At 50.6% G+C, this 18,904-nt stretch overlaps 1 protein-coding gene across 1 annotated transcript in view; it reads left to right on the top strand.

The window, feature by feature from the left end:
• Positions 1-10,550: 10,550 nt before the first annotated feature.
• Positions 10,551-18,904, top strand: part of LOC141060424 (uncharacterized) — a 50,355-nt gene continuing 42,001 nt past the window's right edge. The window contains exon 1 of the mRNA XM_073556672.1: positions 10,551-10,673. The gene's annotated coding sequence lies outside the window, so the exon portion shown is untranslated. The remainder of the gene's footprint in view (positions 10,674-18,904) is intronic.

Raw genomic sequence — 18,904 nt, 5'->3', positions numbered from 1 at the left:
AAAATGGCGGATCCGCTATTTTTTTGGCGGATCCGCCGTTTTCCCCCATTGAATAACATTAGTGGCGGATTTTGACGGATGGCGTCCGTTACGTCCGCTATTCGGCGGATCCGCCAGATTTCTGGCGGATTCTGTCTGAGGTGGGAGGACTTTGTAATATTTTTTGGCTGCGTCAAATGGCGGGAGACGGCGGATGCGCCGTCGTCCGCCATTTCATAGAATGGCTGCCTATGGGTGGCGGATCCGCCGGGATCCGCCATTTAGCGGAATCCGCCAGCGGAATCCGCTTTTTCGCACTGAGCATGCTCAGAAAAAAGATACTTTTCCAGACAGTCCAAAAACTATATAAAGGTGGGCTAATGATCATTGGGCCCAGACATCCGGCACCAGCAAGAGAGACAAGACAGAGAAGATAGAGAGAGAGCCTGCCATCAACTGCCCAGCAGCAAGACCCCTGCAACCAGACTCCAGGAGCAAGAGGAGCACTTGCCCAGCACCAAGCCATGACCGAGAGGCCTGCCAGTGCCAGCCAGCCCAACAGCCTGCCAGCAAAGCCTGCAATTGTGAGTATAAAACCTATTTGTGTGGGGCATGTCTGTGTGTGAGTGTGTGGCCTGCCTGTGTGTGTGGCCTGCCTGTGTGTGTGTGGCCTGCCTGTGTGTGTGTGTGTCCTGCCTGTGTGTGAGGCCTGCCTGTGTGTGGCCTGCCTGTGTGTGTGTGTCCAGCCTGTGTGTGTGTGGCCCGCCTGTGTGTGTGTGGCCTGCCTGAGTGTGTGTGGCCTGCCTGTGTGTGTGTGGCCTGCCTGTGTGTGTGTGGCCTGCCTGAGTGTGTGTGGCCTGCCTGTGTGTGAGGCCTGCCTGTGTGTGTGTGGCCTGCCTGTGTGTTTGTGTGTGGCCTGCCTGTGTGTGTGGCCTGCCTGTGTGTGTGTGTGGCCTGAGTGTGTGTGGCCTGCCTGTGTGTGTGTGGCCTGCCTGTGTGTGTGTGGCATGCCTGTGTGTGTGTGTGGCCTGAGTGTGTGTGGCATGCCTGTGTGTGTGTGGCCTGCCTGTGTGTGTGTGGCCTGCCTGAGTGTGTGTGGCCTGCCTGTGTGTGTGTGGCCTGCCTGAGTGTGTGTGGCCTGCCTGTGTGTGTGTGGCCTGCCTGTGTGTTTGTGTGTGGCCCGCCTGTGTGTGTGTGGCCTGCCTGAGTGTGTGTGGCCTGCCTGTGTGTGTGTGGCCTGCCTGTGTATGTGTGTGGCCTGAGTGTGTGTGGCTTGCCTGTGTGTGTGTGGCCTGCCTGTGTGTGTGTGGCCTGCCTGTGTGTGTGTGGCCCGCCTGTGTGTGTGTGGCCTGCCTGAGTGTGTGTGGCCTGCCTGTGTGTGTGTGTGGCCTGCCTGTGTGTGTGTGTGGCCTGAGTGTGTGTGGCCTGCCTGTGTGTGTGTGGCCTGCCTGTGTGTGTGTGGCCTGCCTGTGTGTGTGTGTGGCCTGAGTGTGTGTGGCCTGCCTGTGTGTGTGTGGCCAGCCTGAGTGTGTGTGGCCTGCCTGTGTGTGGCCTGCCTGAGTGTGTGTGGCCTGCCTGTGTGTGTGTGTGGCCTGCCTGTGTGTGTGTGTGGCCTGAGTGTGTGTGGCCTGCCTGTGTGTGTGTGGCCTGCCTGTGTGTGTGTGGCCTGCCTGTGTGTGTGTGGCCTGCCTGTGTGTGTGTGGCCTGCCTGTGTGTGTGTGTGGCCTGAGTGTGTGTGGCCTGCCTGTGTGTGTGTGGCCAGCCTGAGTGTGTGTGGCCTGCCTGTGTGTGGCCTGCCTGAGTGTGTGTGGCCTGCCTGTGTGTGTGTGGCCTGCCTGTGTGTTTGTGTGTGGCCCGCCTGTGTGTGTGTGGCCTGCCTGAGTGTGTGTGGCCTGCCTGTGTGTGTGTGGCCTGCCTGTGTATGTGTGGCCTGCCTATGTGTGTGTGGCCTGCCTGTGTGTGTGTGTGGCCAGCCTGTGTGGCCTGCCTGTGTGTGTGTGTGGCCTGCCTGTGTGTGTGTGGCCTGCCTGTGTGTGTGTGGCCTGCCTGTGTGTGTGTGTGTGGCCTGCCTGTGTGTGTGTGTGTGGCCTGCCTGTGTGTGTGTGTGTGTGTGGCCTGCCTGTGTGTGTGTGGCCTGCCTGTGTGTGTGTGGCCTGCCTGTGTGTGTGTGGCCTGTCTGTGTGTGGCCTGCCTGTGTGTGTGTGTGGCCTGCCTGTGTGTGGCCTGCCTGTGTGTGTGTGGTCTGCCTGTGTGTGTGTGGCCTGCCTGTGTGTGTGTGGCCAGCCTGTGTGTGTGTGGCCTGCCTGTGTGTGTGTGGTCTGCCTGTGTGTGTGTGTGGTCTGCCTGTGTGTGTGTGTGGCCTGCCTGTGTGTGTGGTCTGCCTGTGTGTGTGTGTGTGGTCTGCCTGTGTGTGTGTGTGGCCTGCCTGTGTGTGGCCTGCCTGTGTGTGTGTGGTCTGCCTGTGTGTGTGTTGCCTGCCTGTGTGTGTGTGGTCTGACTTCCTGCCTGTGTGTGTGTGCCCGTGGCCTCCCAGTGTTGCATGTCTGTGTGTGTGTGTGTGTGTATTTTTATTATGCTTTTTTTTTTCATACTTTAATTGTTTTTCTGTTATTGCATGTGTACTGCATTTTATTTTCATACTACTGTAATTTTATTTGAATATTTCCAAGTGTGCTGTGATTGTGTGTTATGTGTGTATTGTATGTGTTGTGACTGTGGTATTGTATGTGGTGTTACTGTATTATGTGTTCAGCATTTTTTTTATTTTTCATGTACTGTGGTATTTCAAATAAAGAGCAGAGTAGCTCCTAATTGTTAAAAAGAAAACAAAAAAAATTATAAAAATAAAAACTGTCTCCAAAAACTGTCTGTAGTATCATTGTAAAACCAGGTAACTTTAATTGTGGGTATACGTGCAATACCTAAACCAGGTCACTTTAACTGTCGCTATATGCTCACTGATAGATTCTCAGGTAACTCTGCAGCAGGGAATTACACATGCAATACCAAAATCAGGTTAATTTAAGTATGGGTATCATTGTAAAACAAGGTTACTTTAAAGTGTGGGTATACATACAATACCAAGGTGTTTTTTTTTTTTTTTTTTTAAAGGGGAACACAAGGTGTAGGGTTGGGAAGGTTGCGCATTGCGCATATCAACATTCAATCTTGACTGTTAAATTGAACAGGAGGGGAAACATTCAAATAGTTAATATTTTTCGGTGTTTTTAGTATAAATTTCAGGAAGGATCCGCCAGCCAAACCGCAGCAGACCCGCAAATCCAGGCCGCAGCAGACCGAAAAAACTAGAATTTTCCCAGTAAGTATAAAGGCATGAAAGCTTTTTATCCTTTGTATAGTAGCTTGACAAGTGTCTTTTTATACTTGCAGATCCGTTCAGGAAGAGGCCTACAGCCAGGCCGCAGCAATAATGTCTTCTTCTGGGAGCCCCCCTCACAGCTCAGCGAACTGAGGTAATATAATTTTTTTTTTTTTACTGTTATTTTCCAATTTTTTTTTAACCCTATATGCATGTATTCTGTTTTCATAGGAAGCTGAACCTGAGGAGCCTCCAGGAGGAGACATGTAGGGTGGAGAAATGCAAGGATGGGGCGCGCAGAGTGTAAGTTTAGAAGATACAAATACTGACATACATAATGCTACACCCAACACAAACATTCATCACAGCACACACAATACTGTAACTATGCATCCATCCAAGCACATAATCATGTTTTTATTTTTTACAGTCTTCACAATGCCCGCACTAGAGCGACTCCTAGGACATCCCAGCGTCGTCGAGGTGATGCTTCCGGCAGTCGGCGACCAGTAAGTAACTCTTTATTTGGGTGATTGATTAATGAACCTCATGTGTCTGAATTTAATTTTTTACATTTTTTTACAGTTCTCACAGCGTGCTCCCGAAAGAGCAGTTGAAGAAATCATCGATGTCGACAACCTCACCGAGGCGGCGCGATAGCGGGAGCCGCTGTGAAACATGGCGGACCGACATCATGCTGACCAACCAACCACCCAACGACATTGGGATGAAGTTTGTTCGGAGGTCATAGAGAACTGAGAGGAGCTCGATGCGAGGGACAAGGATTTTGTGCGTAAGTATTCCAATTTCAGTAAGTTATATTACAGCATGTGAAGTGTTGAATACTAACCACTTTGTTTTTTTCCTTCACTGGTGACAGGGTTATCACGCGGTGGCGGTCGCTCAGGGATCACTTCAAGAGGGACTTCAACAAGGAGATGCAGGCCCCGAGTGGATCGGGAGGACACAGGAGCACCCGGTATAAACACTACCGAGCCCTGTATTTCCTCCGGTCGACGATGGAGAGCAGAAGGTAAATATTCCACACACATCTCTGTAGTACAAATGTTTACGTGTTTAACCTAATTTTTTTTTCCAGCAACTCCAATGAAATATCAATATATTAATATATATTTTTTTGTCTCTTTTATAGCACCATCTGCAGCACTCGGGAGCCTGCTTCTGAGTTGGCTCCCTCTGGAGAGATCCCTTCAGAGACCGCCACCGGGGACCACATTGAGGTATCCGACCCCTCTCTACCTTCCCTCTTGTGTCGTCCCTCTGTCCCATCCACCAGCACTGGAGCAGCAGGGCAGACTTCATCACATGAAGCTGCAGGTGACAATTTACAGTACCCTTTACCCCACCCCTCTGAAACTGCCGTAACATCTCTACCAACCCTTGGTTCTGGGCGGCAGCGTCTGAGAGGTCAGGAAAGGATGACTGTCTGACTGTTTGAGTCTGAATTCAACCGTCCAGAATGCATTCCGAATTTTGGGACAACAGATAACTTCTGGGTTGAACATAATAAATCAAAATATCATGGAACTCAGAAGTTATAAGGAGAGGTTGAATTCAGAGTCAAACGAGGTGCAGAGACATATTTTTTTTCAATCTGTTGTCCGGGACATGGAAGAGTTAAATCCTCACCTGCAGATGCATGTGATGCAAGCCTGTCACAATGCTCTAGTGACTGCAGTCTCCCAATCTACCCATGCACCTATTCCATCACCTTCTCATTCCACTGTCCATCCTCCTTCCGTCCATCCTTCCACCGTCCATCCTCCCACCACTCCTCCTTTCTCTAGTTCCTCATTCCATTCTTCCCAGTACCTTCCTTCCCCACTGCATTTTACCCCAATGACCTCACCGTACCCACCCCCACCTTCAATCTTCCAACAAACCTCCTCTGTCCATCAACTCCCGTCCCAACCTCATGTTTTAAACCCCCCTTCCACTTCTGATCCTCTCCAAGACCGTTCCCAGTCCCCCCCCCCCTCGATGTGGTCAGCCCTGTTAACCCCTCCGATGATATCTCCACCCAACAATACCGGCCTCTTTAACTTTGTTAAATTGTTAAAAAATAAATTATTTTTTGTTTCAAAACAATTTTATTGTGGTTTAATTTTTTTATTTAGTGTTAAGTAAAAAAACACCGGTGGTGTTCAGGTAAAATACACTACACTTTGTGGTAAAGGTACAAAAAGGTTAAAGGTACACCAGTGGTGTTCAGGTAAAATACACTACACTTTGTGGTAAAGGTACAAAAAGGTTAAAGGTACACCGGTGGTGTTCAGGTAAAATACACTACACTTTGTGGTAAAGGTACAAAAAGGTTAAAGGTACACCGGTGGTGTACAGGTAAAATACACTACACTTTGTGGTAAAGGTACAAAAAGGTTAAAGGTACACCGGTGGTGTACAGGTAAAATACACTACACTTTGTGGTAAAGGTACAAAAAGGTTAAAGGTACACCGGTGGTGTTCAGGTAAAATACACTACACTTTGTGGTAAAGGTACAAAAAGGTTAAAGGTACACCGGTGGTGTTCAGGTAAAATACACTACACTTTGTGGTAAAGGTACAAAAAGGTTAAAGGTACACCGGTGGTGTTCAGGTAAAATACACTACACTTTGTGGCAAAGGTACAAAAAGGTTAAAGGTACACCGGTGGTGTTCAGGTAAAATACACTACACTTTGTGGCAAAGGTACAAAAAGGTTAAAGGTACACCGGTGGTGTTCAGGTAAAATACACTACACTTTGTGGTAAAGGTACAAAAAGGTTAAAGGTACACCGGTGGTGTTCAGGTAAAATACACTACACTTTGTGGCAAAGGTACAAAAAGGTTAAAGGTACACTGGTGGTGTACATGGAAAAAACACCACACTTTTATTACACAAAATTGGTGTAAAGGTTCCATAACTCTGAAACAAAAAAGGAAAAATTACAAAAGTTTTTCTTATACCAAAAATGGAATCTTGGTATAAAATTTAAAAAAAAAAAAAAAATTATACCTTGTCATCTTGCCAGTCAACTCTTCCTTCCGGTGACACAAAATAATCAGCAAATGTGTCCCTCATTCTTGACACTGACCCAGTACTCCGAATTCTTGTCTGGTGATAATCCCACAAGGTGGTTTCACAAACTTTTTCTTCAATGGAAACAGGTTCCTTTGAAATTACAAAATTGTGCAGGATGACACACGCCTTCACCACCTCATCCACTGTCTCAGTTTTCATTTTAATGGCAGTTAACAGCACTCTCCGTTTTGATGTTAAAATCCCAAAAGTGCACTCCACCACTCTTCGCGCTTTTGTCAATCGATAGTTAAAGATTTTTTTCGTGTGTGTCAATCCATGACTTCCATATGGTTTGAGAAGATGTTTAGAGAGTTGAAATGCATCGTCTCCAACACATACAAATGGCATTTGTGGGCTTGTTGTTCCAGGGAGTGGTCTTGGAGGTGGGAATACAAAATTTTCTCCATACAAACGACGGCCCATTGCGGACATCTTGAACACCTGAGAATCATTGGATCGACCATACGCACCAATGTCGACCCCAATAAATTTGCAATTTGAGTCTGCAATGGCCATCAGTACAATGGAGAAGAATTTCTTATAGTTGAAATATTCAGATCCACATCCGATGGGTTTCACAATCCTGATATGCTTCCCATCCACTGCACCAACATAATTTGGAAACTGTCAGATTTCTTGAAAGTTGTCTGCAATCTCCAGCCACATTTCCTGTGTTGGCTGTGGGATGTACTCCTCCTATAGACAATCCCACAATGCCTGGCAGGTCTGTTGGACTATTCCAGAGATTGTAGATATCCCAAGCCGGAACTGGTAATGGAGGGAGGTGAAGGATTCTCCAGTTGCCAGGAATCTGTTAAAAAAAAGGGGAAAAAATAAATTTAATACAAACTACAAGCAATAACATGACAATAAAAGTCTGCAGAATCTGAAAACTTTTAGAAAAAATATAACTTACCAAAGGGTTACCATCAAACGCTCCGCCGGTGAGATTGAAAAGCGCATGTAGGTGTCCCTTCTCTGGATTTACGCTCCAACACGCTCCACCAAAATCTCAAACAGGTCCTGTCTCATCCGCACATACCGCATTTTTCGCTTTATAAGACGCTCCGGATTATAAGACGCACCCCAAATTTTGAGGAGAAAAATAAGAAAAAAATATTTTTTTAATAAAATGGTGGTGCTTCTTATAATCCATGCGCCTTATTGCTTACTGGGGGTGGTGGCTGCGGTGAAGTGGGGTCCCAGGGTCGCTGCTGGAGGAGGCAGGAGTGGGGTGATACTGTATGTCGCAGGAAGGGATGAGAGGGTGCTCCGATGTGCAGCGCACTGCCAGGGGGTCTTGTGCTGCTGCCAGGGGGGCCTGCGCTACTGCCAGGTGGGCTTGTGCTACTGCCAGGTGGGCTTGTGCTGCTGCTGGGGGTCTGTGCTGCTGCCACGGGGGCTTGTGCTGCTGCTGTGGGGGTCTGTGCTGCTGCCAGGGGGGCTTGTGCTGCTGCTGTGGGGGTCTGTCCTGCTGCCAGGGGGCTTGTGCGCTTGTGCTGCTGCTGAAGGTCTGTGCTACTGCTAGGGGGGCTTGTGCTGCTGCCAGGGGGGCTTGTGCTGCTGCTGGGGGTCTGTGCTACTGCGAGGGAGGCTTGTGCTGCTGCCAGGGGGGTCTGTGCAGCAGCCAAGGGCTCTGCCGACAATTACCGGGTGTAGGCCGCAGGGGTGTCCGGGTGTCCGATTTCTGAGATCTCATCTCTCAAGATCTGTCCCAAGATCACCATCAGCGCATGCGCCGCCCCCGGCGGCGGCCGCCATATTGCCGGAGTCAATACAGAGGGAACCGAGAGACAGCCCCGGGGCTCTGGCCTGTCGCAAAATGTCGGCAGAGCCCCGGGATGGGAAGCGGCGACACCGCTGGGCACGTAGAGATATGGCTGGGCACCCGGAGACACCCACAGCACCGCCGGAGACACCTGGACACCCCTGCGGCCTACACCCGGTAAGGCATGTCTGCTTTGTAAGACGCACCCCCATTTTTCCCCCAAGTGTAGGGTTCAGACAGGTTCTCAGGATGCAGTGACGAGACACGAGACTGAGTGTGATTGGTAAAATAAATATTTATAAATTGGTGCCGCTGGGGCTGTGCTGAACAAATCAAATGGGCAACAACAAACTGTCCTCACAGGGACTCAATAACATTTACAACACTTTTCCTTATACTAAATGTGACTAATCCGGCTAGTCCGGGTGTTGTAGGCCACGTACGGCCGAACTAAGGGTCCTTATTTCCTATGGACAACTTATCCTTCCAGGCGTCGTTCAGGATCGCAAATGCGGCCGCTCAGAGGTCGCTGATGCGGCTGCCTTGATGCCCCGGGATGATTTGGGTTCGACGGGCCCTGGAGGATCTGTGCTGGTGGGGCACGACAGGCCCTGAAGAATCGGTGCTGGTGGGGCACGACAGGCCCTGAAGAATCGGTGCTGGTGGGGCACGACAGGCCCTGAAGAATCGGTGCTGGTGGGGCACGACAGGCCCTGAAGAATCGGTGCTGGTGGGGCACGACAGGCCCTGAAGAATCGGTGCTGGTGGGGCACGACAGGCCCTGAAGAATCGGTGCTGGTGGGGCACGACAGGCCCTGAAGAATCGGTGCTGGTGGGGCACGACAGGCCCTGAAGAATCGGTGCTGGTGGGGCACGACAGGCCCTGAAGAATCGGTGCTGGTGGGGCTCGACAGGCCCTGAAGAAATGATGCCGGTGGGGCGCAACAGGCCCTGAAGAAATGATGCCGGTGGGGCGCAGTGATGACGCAGTCTCTAAATCTACTGTTCACCAGTCTCTGCCCAGAGTCCCTCAGCAAACCAGACGGGGGCCTCTACTATCGCCTGTAGCGAGGTGGTGCCCCCTAGGGCCGGTGATGACAGGGCCGTCAGTCCTCCTCCCCACACAAGTTTGGGGGGAAAAAAGTGCATCTTACAAAGCGGAAAATACGGTAATTGAAGAACTTGTCCGGGTTATCCCTCAATTCCAGATAAAGTGTAGAAAAACTCCAAGGGTCAATCTCTGTGCATTTATAGGATGAATCCACTGCCGTCTATTCCTTCTCCGGCGCAGGATGCGCAGTCTTGTTTCCTCCCTTTGCATAGCAATAATTGCCAAAGGATTGCACTCAAAATCCACACAGATGCTGTTAATATTCGCTATTACTCCTTCCATCGCTGCCACTAGCTCTACAACCTTTCAAAGATTTTGTTTTACAACACCCTAGATATAGTTTTCCCTAGTTTCCAAGAGCCAAACATATTTGGGAGCAGTTTCCAAGAGCCAATCATGTTTGGGAGCATCCCATTTTGGAGGTGTGGAAAAACGGATCCGTCAGAAAACGGACCCAACGGATGGCAAAAACGGATGCCAGCGGATGGGACAGATTCGCTTTTTTCACGGATCCGTATAAAAATCCGTACAGCAGATCTGTCAAAAAACGGATCCGTATCATCCGCTGGCATCCGTTTTGACACATTTATAGCGGATCCGTCAATCCGCCACGATGCCGGATCTTCACTGACGTCATAAAACTGATGTGCGAAACAGGCCTTAGATGCAGCCCACACACACATCAACTACTTCCCTGTGCATCGCCCCAGCATGCAGCCCCATGTAAGCGACATCAGCCCCTTCCCCGTGCAGTGCTTCCCTCTGTAGACCCTCAGCGTCTAGCCCCATGCATATATTACCCACGTCACACAACCCCCTAACATGCAGTCCCACACACACATCACCCACTTCGCCATGCATTCCTCAACGTGCAGCCCCATGTAAATGACATCAGCAAACTTTTCCACACAGCTCTCCCAACATGCAGCCCAATGTAAGTAACAGCTCTTTCCCTGTGCAAGACCCTTAACATGCAGCACATTCCTTGTGAAAGACAATGGACATGCAGCCCCATGCAAGTAATAATAATCTTTACATAGCGCCAACATATTCCACAGCGTTTTACAGTTCATACACAACAGTCATAAGTAACAACGAGAAAAATAATACAATAAATAAGCAAAATAAGGCGACTCTGCTGGTGAGAGCTTCCAATCTACAAAGAGGTGGGGGAGACACAGTAACATCATACACTGTCCTGTGCCCCCAAAATACAACCTCAGACCACTCACACTGAGCCCTATATACACACCACACAACCCTCATCTCCACAGAGCTCCGTCCCCTCAGATCACAACCACACACGGCCTCTGACAACACAACATCCTGGTATCAGGAGGAGGCCCCGCCCCTTCCTGTGACATCATCCCCTCACAGGAACAACTCCACTCTAGACAGGACCCTGGAGGTGAAGGTATGTGTGTGATGTCTCCTCAGGGAGAAGCCCTATATATAACCACCTGACCCTGCACTGTATATGGGGGAGAGAGAGCGACAGACCCCGCACTACACATGGGGGAGAGAGAGCGACAGACCCCGCACTACACATGGGGGAGAGAGAGGGACAGACCCCGCACTACACATGGAGGAGAGAGAGCGACAGACCCCGCACTACACATGGAGGAGAGAGAGTGACAGACCCCGCACTACACATGGAGGAGAGAGAGGAACAGACCCCGCACTACACATGGAGGAGAGAGAGGGACAGACCCCGCACTACACATGGAGGAGAGAGAGGGACAGACCCCGCACTACACATGGAGGAGAGAGAGCGACAGACCCCGCACTACACATGGGGGAGAGAGAGGGACAGACCCCGCACTACACATGGAGGAGAGAGAGGGACAGACCCCGCACTACACATGGAGGAGAGAGAGCGACAGACCCCGCACTACACATGGAGGAGAGAGAGAGACAGACCCCACACTACACATGGGGGAGAGAGAGGGACAGACCCCGCACTACACATGGAGGAGAGAGAGGGACAGACCCCGCACTACACATGGAGGAGAGAGAGGGACAGACCCCGCACTACACATGGAGGAGAGAGAGGGACAGACCCCGCACTACACATGGGGGAGAGAGAGGGACAGACCCCGCACTACACATGGAGGAGAGAGAGAGACAGACCCCACACTACACATGGGGGAGAGAGAGGGACAGACCCCGCACTACACATGGAGGAGAGAGAGGGACAGACCCCGCACTACACATGGAGGAGAGAGAGGGACAGACCCCGCACTACACATGGAGGAGAGAGAGCGACAGACCCCGCACTACACATGGGGGAGAGAGAGCGACAGACCCCGCACTACACATGGAGGAGAGAGAGCGACAGACCCCGCACTACACATGGGGGAGAGAGAGCGACAGACCCCGCACTACACATGGGGGAGAGAGAGCGACAGACCCCGCACTACACATGGGGGAGAGAGAGCGACAGACCCCGCACTACACATGGGGGAGAGAGAGCGACAGACCCCGCACTACACATGGAGGAGAGAGAGCGACAGACCCCGCACTACACATGGAGGAGAGAGAGCGACAGACCCCGCACTACACATGGAGGAGAGAGAGCGACAGACCCCGCACTACACATGGAGGAGAGAGAGAGACAGACCCCGCACTACACATGGAGGAGAGAGAGCGACAGACCCCGCACTACACATGGGGGAGAGAGAGCGACAGACCCCGCACTACACATGGGGGAGAGAGAGCGACAGACCCCGCACTACACATGGAGGAGAGAGAGGGACAGACCCCGCACTACACATGGAGGAGAGAGAGCGACAGACCCCGCACTACACATGGAGGAGAGAGAGCGACAGACCCCGCACTACACATGGGGGAGAGAGAGCGACAGACCCCGCACTACACATGGAGGAGAGAGAGCGACAGACCCCGCACTACACATGGGGGAGAGAGAGCGACAGACCCCGCACTACACATGGGGGAGAGAGAGCGACAGACCCCGCACTACACATGGGGGAGAGAGAGCGACAGACCCCGCACTACACATGGGGGAGAGAGAGCGACAGACCCCGCACTACACATGGAGGAGAGAGAGCGACAGACCCCGCACTACACATGGAGGAGAGAGAGCGACAGACCCCGCACTACACATGGAGGAGAGAGAGCGACAGACCCCGCACTACACATGGAGGAGAGAGAGCGACAGACCCCGCACTACACATGGGGGAGAGAGAGCGACAGACCCCGCACTACACATGGGGGAGAGAGAGCGACAGACCCCGCACTACACATGGGGGAGAGAGAGCGACAGACCCCGCACTACACATGGAGGAGAGAGAGCGACAGACCCCGCACTACACATGGAGGAGAGAGAGCGACAGACCCCGCACTACACATGGAGGAGAGAGAGAGACAGACCCCGCACTACACATGGGGGAGAGAGAGCGACAGACCCCGCACTACACATGGAGGAGAGAGAGCGACAGACCCCGCACTACACATGGAGGAGAGAGAGCGACAGACCCCGCACTACACATGGAGGAGAGAGAGAGACAGACCCCGCACTACACATGGAGGAGAGAGAGCGACAGACCCCGCACTACACATGGAGGAGAGAGAGCGACAGACCCCGCACTACACATGGGGGAGAGAGAGCGACAGACCCCGCACTACACATGGAGGAGAGAGAGCGACAGACCCCGCACTACACATGGAGGAGAGAGAGCGACAGACCCCGCACTACACATGGAGGAGAGAGAGCGACAGACCCCGCACTACACATGGAGGAGAGAGAGTGACAGACCCCGCACTACACATGAGGGAGAGAGAGTGACAGACCCCGCACTACACATGGAGGAGAGAGAGTGACAGACCCCGCACTACACATGGAGGAGAGAGAGTGACAGATCCCGCAGTACACATGGAGGAGAGAGAGCGACAGACCACGCCCTACACATGGGGGAGAGAGAGCGACAGACCCCGCACTACACATGGAGGAGAGAGAGCGACAGACCCCGCACTACACATGGGGGAGAGAGAGCGACAGACCGCGCACTACACATGGAGGAGAAAGAGCGACAGACCCCGCACTACACATGGAGGAGAGAGAGCGACAGACCCCGCACTACACATGGAGGAGAGAGAGCGACAGACCGCGCACTACACATGGAGGAGAAAGAGCGACAGACCGCGCACTACACATGGAGGAGAAAGAGCGACAGACCGCGCCCTACACATGGGGGAGAGAGAGCGACAGACCACGCACTACACATGGAGGAGAGAGAGCGACAGACCCCGCACTACACATGGGGGAGAGAGAGCGACAGACCGCGCACTACACATGGAGGAGAAAGAGCGACAGACCCCGCACAACACATGGAGGAGAGAGAGCGACAGACCCCGCACTACACATGGAGGAGAGAGAGCGACAGACCCTGCACTACACATGGAGGAGAGAGAGCGACAGACCCCGCACTACACATGGGGGAGAGAGAGCGACAGACCCCGCACTACACATGGAGGAGAGAGAGCGACAGACCCCGCACTACACATGGAGGAGAGAGAGCGACAGATCCCGCAGTACACATGGAGGAGAGAGAGCGACAGACCCCGCACTACACATGGGGGAGAGAGAGCGACAGACCCCGCACTACACATGGAGGAGAGAGAGCGACAGACCCCGCACTACACATGGGGGAGAGAGAGCGACAGACCCCGCACTACACATGGGGGAGAGAGAGCGACAGACCCCGCACTACACATGGAAGAGAGAGAGCGACAGACCCAGCACTACACATGGGGGAGAGAGAGCGACAGACCCAGCACTACACATGGGGGAGAGAGAGCGACAGACCCCGCACTACACATGGGGGAGAGAGAGCGACAGACCCCGCACTACACATGGGGGAGAGAGAGCGACAGACCCCGCACTACACATGGGGGAGAGAGAGCGACAGACCCCGCACTACACATGGGGGAGAGAGAGCGACAGACCCCGCACTACACATGGGAGAGAGAGAGCGACAGACCCCGCACTACACATGGGAGAGAGAGAGCGACAGACCCCGCACTACACATGGGAGAGAGAGAGCGACAGACCCCGCACTACACATGGGAGAGAGAGAGCGACAGACCCCGCACTACACATGGAGGAGAGAGAGCGACAGACCCCGCACTACACATGGGGGAGAGAGAGCGACAGACCCCGCACTACACATGGGGGAGAGAGAGCGACAGACCCCGCACTACACATGGGGGAGAGAGAGCGACAGACCCCGCACTACACATGGGGGAGAGAGAGCGACAGACCCCGCACTACACATGGGGGAGAGAGAGCGACAGACCCCGCACTACACATGGGGGAGAGAGAGCGACAGACCCCGCACTACACATGGGGGAGAGAGAGCGACAGACCCCGCACTACACATGGGGGAGAGAGAGCGACAGACCCCGCACTACACATGGGGGAGAGAGAGCGACAGACCCCGCACTACACATGGGGGAGAGAGAGCGACAGACCCCGCACTACACATGGAGGAGAGAGAGCGACAGACCCCGCACTACACATGGGGGAGAGAGAGCGACAGACCCCGCACTACACATGGGGGAGAGAGAGCGACAGACCCCGCACTACACATGGGGGAGAGAGAGCGACAGACCCCGCACTACACATGGGGGAGAGAGAGCGACAGACACCGCACTAAACATGGGGGAGAGAGAGCGACAGACCCTGCACTACACATGGGGGAGAGAGAGGGACAGACCCCGCACTACACATGGGGGAGAGCGAGGGACAGACCCCGCACTACACATGGAGGAGAGAGAGCGACAGACCCTGCACTACACATGGGGGAGAGAGAGCGACAGACCCCGCACTACATATGGGGGAGAGAGAATGACAGACCCTGCACTACACATGGGGGAGAGAGAGCGACAGACCCTGCACTACACATGGGGAACAGGCATAGACCCCGCTCTTGTTCTCTCTTGGGCACCCGTGTGGTTGCATGACACATACCTGCCTTAGGACAAGTTCAACATGAAGAGGGAGTCAGAGTTCAGCTGCAGCCCCCGGATTTCCTCTCTATGTTCAATTTGTCTGAAGGTGGGGAGATTGACGCCAGCCCTGATTGGGCGCCAGGGTCACATGTCAAAACAATTGCACAGGAGCCCCGGGAAATGCGAGTGCCGACACCGTGGGAATAGTGCTGACACAAGAGGTGATTATAGGCGTGGGGTATGACAACGAGTTGTCCAATTAGTCGAAAACTTCTTTAAGTATCGGGGCGGCAATATGGCTCAGAGAGAAAGTTGTGTGTATTTATACCATGCAATTTTAACCCCTTTCTGACATCTGACGTACTGTTCCATCCACAGTACCCGGGTCAGTATGACCGGAGACGTGATACTACGCGATCAGCGGCGCTCACGGAGGGGGTCACTGATCGCGGCCGGGTGTCAGCTGATTATCACAGCTGACACCCGACACTATGTGTCGGGGGCGGTCATGGACGAGCCCTGGCACATTAACCCCTGGCACATCAAACAATCGCAGTGTACCGGGGGCATAGGGAAGAATCACGCAGGGAGGGGGGCCCCAGCGTGCTTCCCTGAGACCCTCGGAACAGCGCAATATGATCGCGCTGTTCCGAGGGCCTCCTCCGTGCAGGCCCCCGGATCCAATATGGCCACAGGGGCCTTCGGGATCCTGCAGGGAGGCGGCTTCCTCAGTGCTTGTCAGATCGCAGACTTGACACAGTGCACAAGTGATGAAGTGATGTCCCCCCTGGGACAATGAAATAGTTAAAAAAAAAAAAAAAATCAAGGGTAAAAATAATTTTTAAAAAATTCCTAAATAAATAAAAAAAAATATTCCCTAATTCTTTTTTTTTGTAAATAAAAAACCAATAAAAGTACACATATTTAGTATCGCCCCGTCTGTAAATACTCGCCCTATAAAACTGTCCCACTAGTTAACCCCTTTAGTGAACCCCTTAGAAAAAGCAAAAAACAATGCTTTATCACCATACCGACGAACACAAAGTGCAATAATGCGCAATCAAAAAGACGGATATAAATAACCATGGTACCGCTGAAAACGTCATCTTGTCCCGCAAAAAATGAGCCGCCATACAGCGTCATCAGCGAAAAAATTGTTTATTGTATTAAAGCGCCAAAACATAAAAAATATATAAATGAAGTATCGCTGTAATTGTACTGACCCGAAGAATAAAGCTGCTTTATCAATTGTACCGCACGCGCAACGGTGTAAACGCCCCCCAAAGAAATTCATGAAATGCTGGTTTTTGTTCATTCTGCTTCCCAAAAATCGGAATAAAAAGCGAACAAAAAATGTTACGTGCCCGAAAATGGGACCAATAAAAATGTCAACTCGTCCCGCAAAAAATAAGACCTCACATGACTCGGTGGGTCAAAATATGGAAAAATTATAGTTCTCAAAATGTGGTGATGCAAAAACTATTTTTGCAATAAAAAGCATCTTTTAGCGTGCGACAGCCGCCAAACATAAAAACCGCCATAAGTAGTAAATCAAAACCCCCTTTATCACCCCCTTAGTTAGGGAAAAATAATAAAATTTAAAAAGATGTATTATTTCCATTTTCCCATTAGGGTTAGGGCTAGGGTTTAGGGCTGAGATTAGGGTTAGGGGTGTGTTGGGGTTAGGGTTGGAGTTAGAATTGGGGGGGGGGTTCCACTGTTTAGGCACACCAGGGGCTCTCCAAATGCAACATGGCATCTGAGCTCAATTCCAGCCAATTCTGTGTTGAAAAAGTCTAACAGTGCTCCTTCCTTTCCAAGCTCTGCTATGCTCCCAAACAGTTGTTTACCCCCACATATGGGGTATCCGTGTACTCAGGACAAATTGCACAACTTTTGGGGTTAAATTTCTCCTGTTACCCTTGGGAAAATAAAAAATTGGGTGCAAAAATGATTTCTTTTATTATTATGGCTCTACGTTATAAACTTCTGTGAAGCCCTTGGGGGTTCAAAGTGCTCACCAACACATCATGATAAGTTCCTTGGGGGGTCTAGTTTTCAAAATGGGGTCACTTGTGGGGGTTTCCACAGTTTAGGCACATAAGGGGCTCTCCAAACGTGACATGGCGCCTGATCTCAATTCCAGCCAATTTTGCATCAAGCGGTGCTCGTTCCCTTCCGAGCTCTGCCATGCGCCCAAACAGTGGTTTACCCCCACATATGGGGTATCGGCGTACTCAAGACAAATTGCACAATAACTTTTAGGGTCCTATTTCCCTTGAGAAAATAAAAATTGGGGGTGAAAAGATCATTTTTGTGGAAAAAAATTATTTTTTAATTGGCTGTACGTCATAAACTTCTGTGAAGCTCCTGGGGGTTCAAAGTTATCACCACATATCTAGATAAGTTCCTTTGGGGGTCTAGTTTCCAAAATGAGGTCACTTGTGGGGGGTTTCCACTGTTTAGGTACATCAGGGGCTCTGCAAATGTAATATGGCGTCTGATCTCAATTCCAGTCAATTTTGCGTTGAAAAAGTCAAACGGCGCTCCTTCCCTTTCGAGCTCTGTCATGCGCTGAAACAGTGGTTTACCCCCCACAGATTAGGTATCAGCGCACTCAGGACAAATTGCACAATAACTTTTGCAGTCCAATTTTTTTCTGTTACCCTTGGTAAAATAAAAAAAATTGTATCTGAAGTAATTTTTTGGTGAAAAAAAATTAAATGTTCATTTTTTTTAAAACATTCAAAAATTTCCTGTGAAGCACCTGAAGGGTTAATAAACTTCTTGAATGTGGTTTTGAGCATCTTGAGGGGTGCAGTTTTTAGAATGGTGTCACTTTTGGGTATTTTCTATCATATTGACCCCTCAAAGTGACTTCAAATGTGATGTGGTCCCTAAAAATAAAATGGTGTTGTAAAAATGAGAAATCGCTGGTCAACCTTTAACCCTTATAACTTCCTAACAAAAAAATTTGGTTCCAAAATTGTGCTGATGTAAAGTAAACATGTGGGAAATGTTACTTATTAAGTTTTTTGTGTGCCGTATCTCTGTGATTTAAGGGCATAAAAATTCAAAGTTGGAAAATTGCAAAATTTTAAAAATTTTTGCCAAATTTCTGTTTTTTTCACAAATAAACGTAAGTTATATGAATGAAATTTACCACTAACATGAAGTACAATATGTCACGAGAAAAGAATGTCAGAATCACCGGGATCCATGGAAGCTCCAGAGTTATGACCTCATAAACGGACAGTGGTCAGAATCGTAAAAAATGGCCCGGTCATTAACGTGCAAACCACCCTTGGGGGTAAAGGGGTTAACAGTTCAGACTTTAGTCTTGTTTACAAAGTGATACAATTACAACATTTAAAATATTAAATATTTAAATATGGCAGAACTATTGTTTCTCTGTAGGTCACAGTCATGGTCTCTTGTAGTACTGTGGACACATTTGCCAGCACATCTACATTGTGAATCAATGAAAACATATTTTATTAAGCTTTACAGATGAAAAAAATAATATATAATCTCTAACAAGAGTAACCACGTCACAGCTTTTGCGCTAGTCCATTTCATAAGTCTCAAGCTTTACGATTGTCATTGCTTTGTTTGCTAAAATAACAAAAATTCTCCCACACTGATATTCCCATGATCTTTGTAAGTCCAAATTTA

This window comes from Dendrobates tinctorius, unplaced genomic scaffold (assembly GCF_039654945.1).
Source record: "Dendrobates tinctorius isolate UK_male_01 unplaced genomic scaffold, ASM3965494v1 ptg000237l, whole genome shotgun sequence".
NCBI classification, from domain to species: domain Eukaryota; kingdom Metazoa; phylum Chordata; class Amphibia; order Anura; family Dendrobatidae; genus Dendrobates; species Dendrobates tinctorius.
The sequence above is the reverse complement of the archived record's forward strand: the minus strand, read 5'-3'. Positions and strand labels throughout refer to the sequence as shown.